Source organism: Amblyomma mixtum, chromosome 4 (assembly GCF_055824585.1).
Source record: "Amblyomma mixtum isolate Tamu chromosome 4, ASM5582458v1, whole genome shotgun sequence".
Classification (NCBI taxonomy): Eukaryota; Metazoa; Arthropoda; class Arachnida; order Ixodida; family Ixodidae; genus Amblyomma; species Amblyomma mixtum.
In genome coordinates, this window is record NC_143015.1 from 61,546,711 (window position 1) to 61,553,528 (window position 6,818).

The window sequence follows — 6,818 nt, forward strand, 5'->3', positions numbered from 1 at the left end:
CAGGCACAATAGAGATCTCGGAGGCCTTTTTTTTTTAATCTGTTCCTCCAATCTTTTGTCGCCAGTGGCTTTACTTCTTACTTCCAGGGAGGCTCTCTCCTACTCATCGATGTTTTCTGTGCGTGCAAGTAAGAACTCAACAAGACCAGAAAGAACGGAAGGTTTTTACGCCTTTTGCCACCGCTTCGGCTTCCGTGTCTTTGATGCCCTAAGTCGCTGGAGGCAGTTATGTCCGTTCCGCCGGTTGTACGCGCACTGTTCGCTGCGTTGCGAGCGAAGGCAGCGTACGCCGCTTACTTGCGGTGTGAGGGTGGTGAAAGTGGGACGCTGAAACAAACTCGGATGCTTGGCATTCAGCTGGTTCCCGCAGCGCAGGGCATAAAAGAGGTGGATCCTTGCAGTGTTTGTTCTGTGCGTCGAAGCGAAACAACGGGGTTCGACAGAAAGGCAAACATTCGAGCAGAATGCCAGGGAAAGGAAGTGGTGGGATCGCAGCGCTGGGAAGCGAGACGCCGATGTTGCTAAGCTGGGGGAAAAGAAATCTGCAGCAGTTTCTCCCTGGCTGCTTCCTCGTGTGCCTGACTTCAATGCATGCTGGAGCCGACAGATATCGGAAGCGTTAGAGTGGATTCACCATGCAGCTCGCTTCGAGGTTATAAAATATGAAGTAGATCGAACGGAATTGCAGTAACTTAATCCTACAGCTAGCGGAGGTATTAAGCAACGTTTACAACGTACAGCTATAGTTACCAGTCCAGCATTGTTAAAATAGAATGAACAGTCAACAACAGTTATAGGTGTATATCAGCTGTGCAGAAGCACGTCGCCACTAAAGCAGTATTATGGTTGATGTATTTTGTATGAGAAGATAAAACGCGCGCCCTTTGCAATTTTGACAAGTCTCCTCACTGTAGTCCAATGAATCCTATCAAAAGTAATTGAACTCGCCAATAACGGTCTTACTGCCCTATAAATGTGGTTCGCTGCACACGTATGTACTTGATCTACGGGTCCATTAGGAGGCCACTGGACTCCCGTTATTTGTCGGGACAACAAAGGCAGCGCTATCGTCCGTGTCGTGCACTATTCTCAAACAGTGCAAGGAAGAAGAGAATATAATGTCGCAAAATTGTATGAAGCTCTAGAGGACGGACACCTGGCCTTCAGTATTGCGGTCAGAGTCCACTTTCAATAACCCATGGGCACTGAAACTCCCTTGCAAGTCCCGCAGATGTCCTAAACGTTCACAGGACGTCCGAAGGAGTTTCAGTGACCATTGGGGAGATTAAAGATTATTGCGTGCGCACTGCACGGCTTACCGCCCTTTTCATTCTTTTTATGGCGCCAGTCCTAATCGGCTTATGGTAGCTTACCTTAACCCTATATGCTCACTGGCTGCAAGGGGTTAGGGTGCTGACGGCGCTCCAGCTACATGAAGACAAGGGGCAAAAATACCTATTTACTCCAATTTCCCTGCATGTCAAAGAACCTCCGCGCCCATAATTATTGAATGCCCTCCGGTACAGCGTACCTAATAGACTAAAATGTTGGTTCGAAACGAAAAACGCCCTGAACAGGCGATAGTTTTCTTACCCTGCTCAGTGTTACTACATGGAGAGCAACATTAATGATTAAAATGAACGTCGCTTAGCAAGAATTTTCTTCCTTCTCTGAAGCTTCCCGTCACATTCTTTTTTTCTCTTTCGAATACTGTGACAGCATAGAGGCATATCCAAAGATATGTTACTTTGATGGTCTTCAGAGAGACTTTCATCAAGAGAGCTCAAAATTCACCCTAACAAAAATAAACGAGTAAAAAAGTGTCATCCAATGCGTAGCCTTGAAGCGCAATCTGTTTTCTTGTCGAAAACTAACCTGCATTTACTTGCACGTGCTGATGACACATGACACTTGTATTTGCTGTCTTCCCTGGAACACGATGTCTTACAGTCAGCAAGCGAGAAAAATATAATGCGCAAGTAATAAGCAATGTTTTTTTACTACATGAAACTGCGCCGTCTTTGCTGTTTGCCAGAAATCATAACATGGATATTACAATTACCACCGCTCAGCGTGAAACAAAAGCAGCCGTTCACAATTTTCTCCTAATTTAATGTGTCGACCACACTTTATAACGTTACGTGCGGACATTGTCGGAATTTACGGCAGAAACGAAGGCCAGCCGCATTTGTAGTTCCATTACGTTTGACGTCCACCCTTGTTTCGAACAGAAAAGAGGAGAGGACATGCAATCTTTCAGCAGTAAATGGCAGACGGCCGCCGCTGTTAGCAAAACCAGGCAAAGGCGTGCCATGAATTGTACCGCTTAATTACCATTTCGATATTCGTTCCGGTGTTTTGCGCTTGGCTGTCAAACCCAGGACGGATTTGTAATGCGCAGAATGACAAAAGCGCCATCTGCGCCAGACGGAAAATGACATCCTACCGGAAGTAAGCGAAGAAATGGGCTAGAGCCTGGTCGCTCTGCAATACCCTACAAGAAAAGAATATTTTTACTAAGCTACTAAGGCTTGTTCCACTGCTCCATGCACGGTCACACTAATGCAAATTAAAGAAAGCAGGGGGAGGGGAAGTCCGGAGAGGGCATTAATTGTGCGGTTCTGCCTTTTTCCGACCTTACCCCAGCGCCTATAATGACGCAATAAATTTTGAATTTGTTATTTCTTGAGTCTGACCACATTGCCAACTGAAAAGACGTGCCAACAAATCGGCAGCAACATCTGCCCTTTTTCTAGCTTTCTTTCATGCTCTTCTCTCCGCTTTCTGTCTTGGCTGTGACAGGCCTAGTTCTCTCAACTTCCACATTTAATTGCAGCATATGCTCCATGTAATGCACTTTGCAATGTTGTGTAACCAGACAGAGTGGCGGTGGTAAGTGACAGGAACCAACCCGATGGTGAACACCAAATAAAAAGGTGAGCCTGACAAACTAAGAGGTGATAAAGGAACGGTGCACACACCAACGCCATGTGGTTGCGTAAAAATAAATGTCCGTTGAACGCGGACATCACGAAAAGAGAAATTAGAAGACAACTCTTTTTCTAGCGTTGTAAATGCAGTACGCTAAATGCTTTTCAGGTAAAAAAAAAAGTGTACAGTCGGCAAGTTATGACAGCTTTTGTTGCGCGAAGTGTATGCGACCACATAGTTAGAGGATAATAGCCTTTCTTATCTTCTTACATAACTGAAAAAATGTGTTATCGAAGGTTGATAACTGATTATTAATTGATTGAGGATAGTTAGTGGTGAGGTCGTCACGCACGCTTGATTATAAGGCACGGTGAGAAGAAATGTGGATAACATGTGGATGGAGCCCTGCGAGATGTAAGAAGTGATGGGCAAATATTACTGATGTTTTTACTTTTAACTGCCCTCTCTTACGTTGCAGTCTTTGTCTTTTGCGAGGCTGGCGAAGAACATAAGCGTTCCTGGACCGAAAGCTTTCATCTTTTGCACTAAAAGAAGCACTTGCTGACTTTTGGCACTTTATCGAATGTTTTATTTCATGGTATAGGAACCCTTTTGTACTGGAGCAGGTATGGCGACGAGAAAGATTTCTCAGAGACACAATACAGGAGGACTTGATATTCATTCCGCATTAAAGAAAATTGACGCGTAAGGTTTGCGGTTAGAGCGGGGTGTAGTAAAAAAGAAGAGCAAACTTTTAAGGACAGTTTGCGCAGCTACGTGGACGGAACCTTAAAAAAAAGAGGAAATAAAGAAAAGCCTGTTCTGCAGCGACAAGATCTAGCATTTTTTTTGTTACGACACACAATAGTGAATGAAAACAGCCGAAAAAGCAACGGTCTCTAGAAGGAAATATCTTCTATGTCTTAGTATCCGCAGTTATGCAATTTAAATTTGGGCCATGGAATCATTCGGTACGTAAAGAGAGCCAGTTGAGCTAAAACGGTTTCCTATTCACAAGAAGGGTTCAGGCATCTAGAAAGCAATTTGTCTAACAGCCAAATAGGGACGACGTATGAGATTGCTGAATTAGCTAATGATTTCCTCAACTAGTTATATGCTTACATTCGGCTCCCTAAGTACACTTTCGTATTATTGGTCCCACCTATTGAAAACGAACAGAGAGTACTCACACAGAAACTTCACTGTCTCCAAAGATGATAGAAAGTTGCAATGATATGGCTTAGCAATGCAACCAAAGCATCGGTGATCGGGGCAGAAAATTCAACCGAGATTCCCCAGACAGCATTCCACAGATACTGTGAACTAAACCAAAGGCACAAAAGGCTTTCTAACGCAAAAAGAAATATTGCGGTCGCATTTCTTATCGCATACTTCGTTTATATTCTTGCTTGTAGCGTGTAAATGACACAGGGTAGCAATGTGGCAACGCAGCCGCCTGGCAAAAAATAGGTACCTATTTGCGGAGAATGAAAGTGGCGGGTGGGAACAAGAAGAACTTCAGCACGTTGCTCTCAAAGGTAGAAAATATCAGAGGTCGCTTGAGGAAAACACTGACTGAAAGGAAGGGTACCATTCAGGCTCCCGAAATAGAGCACAAAGTCTTCTCTCGTATCGGTGGGCATTGCTGGAGGGGTTTCCAGAAACTTCTGTCGGTGATTGCCGCATCGATTGAGCCCTCGATATTTGGGACCGGTGCTACATCGTGCCTTGGATACCACAATACAATAGCGTAGCGAAATACGAGCCTGGAGGCATTCATACGCAGTCCCTGCAATTCTTGACTGTACTTTCCAGTAGATCGACTCATGGAAAATTAGTATACAGTGTCGTTCGAGAGTTCTAAGACAGCTTTGAAGAATCATCTGATTTCGACGACTCTAAAGCTATAATAACGAGCAACAACAATCATAGCCAAAAATGCTAATGTAGGAAACCGGTTTATTGACGTTAGGTTCTTCCGTTAATTTTTTTTTACTGCATGAAAAATTTTTGTCCACATTAAAGCCTTCACTGCGACTTATCTGCCAATGAGAGTATAATTGAGAGAACAGAAGGTAGCGATAATGCCTTGTTGCGAACGCGTAATGAGGTTCTGGAATAAATTATTAAGCATTGCACTGTGAGCATTTAGGACTTCCTGTCTGTAGTCCTGTGAGTTACACGGAACGGGGCCTTCTTGATTGGTAAGTGACCTCTCGCAATGGTAGGTGCGGTTATATGGAGCTCTATTGTTTCTGCTGGAAAGAAGAAAGGGTCGGAGCACAATGTTGGACTCAAATGTTTATTGCAGACAGTTTTCGATAGGCGATTCAGTCAGTTCAAGCTGTGAAAATTCAGGGTTTTAAAATCAAGGAAACGAAAAAGATGACAGAAAGGTCACACTGGCCGCTTCAAGATACCAGTTTCAGCGACGTCAGGTAAGGTTTCGCTGCTTAGTTCACTTGGAAACAAAGGCGTGCATGTTTTAATGTACGATTAATTTTTCTACATTTGCCGCAATTATTGAAACTTCACCAAACCCAGTGGTTGTTCAAAGGAACAACCAGTGCTCGCCGGCGACGTCGGCGTCATAAGGAATTTGGTAGTTCAGGTTGACTGGTCAACCTGAACTACGAAATTCTCTATGACTCCCGGTCAACCGTGATGTCAAGGTGCCCTTCAGCTCTGGCGCCAACAGAGACTGAAACTACCGGTAAAAAATTGTTCATAATTATTATTAACACCGCGCAGTAGTGTTCTAGCGCATTTTCATATATAATCTGGCCATAGATGTCTTTGAAGGCAAAAATTAACGCACAGAACTTTGGGTCTGTACACCTTTAAAAGCTCCGAAACTTGCTTTGCGAGAACTCAGATGAAATGAACACGACAAAAGAAACAGAATGATAAGAATGAGCCGGAGTGAAATGGCGTGGAAGAAAGGCGTCGATAAAAGGTTGGAGAAAAGTGCGGTGATGAATCTGAGGGAGCTAATCGACAAAACCCAGGAGAACTGGAGGCTTAATTCTATCGCCATAAAGACTAAAATAAGGCACTGACATCATCGATACTTTAACCGGGGCAGAAATAAGCCCGCATGATATACTAAGCTCCAGCTGAAAGTAGAGCAATGGTGTCTTGACAGTATTAAGCACAATGTAAATTAATGTTGCTGGTGCAAAATCGTCTTTGAGCGTGTTAATTTAGATCCTCATAATGGGTGTCATGTGATTATATACAGCAGGAGGCTAGCAAGTACTGTAAGTTTAAGAAGCTTGCGCCTGAATTTTCGCAAAGGAGTTAGCTCTGGTTCAGCAAGTGAGCGTCAAAGAACATTGCAGTAAATAAGGCAGAACCTTCTTTGTACATCCAAATTTAAAGATTTTTCTATTCAGTTTCTTTATCCTGCTCTAAAGAGTCAAAAGCTCAGTGGTTTCCGTGTTTTCTAGGTATCTTCTGGGAGAACCTTTTCACTCCGTGAAGATTGCAGAAAAGAACCTGACTCAAGAAGAGTAGCTCATAATTCGTGCGTGTGCATTGTATTCACTTATTGACATCTGTCTATTTCTGCAATTCCGCTTCCAGTCTGCCGGTGAGTGGAGTCACAGGTGAGCTTCATGCTGCTTCTTCCGGGCTCTCAAGCCGTCGTCTCTATAAAGCTGTCCTCCCCTGCGTCATTCATGTTCAAACTATTGTATCACTTGCGTTGGCAAGGGTTCGTGCAAATTATTGTAACAAATAGTTGGTCCTTCTGTCGAATTGTGGCTATTGTCGGAGTTTTTTTGAGCGCTGTCTAGAAGTATCAAAGTTGAAATACAGCAGTCTAAGATACTCGCCACGAGAGCACCGAGAATGCATCTCAAAGCGCAGTTTTTGGGGTTTGGGAA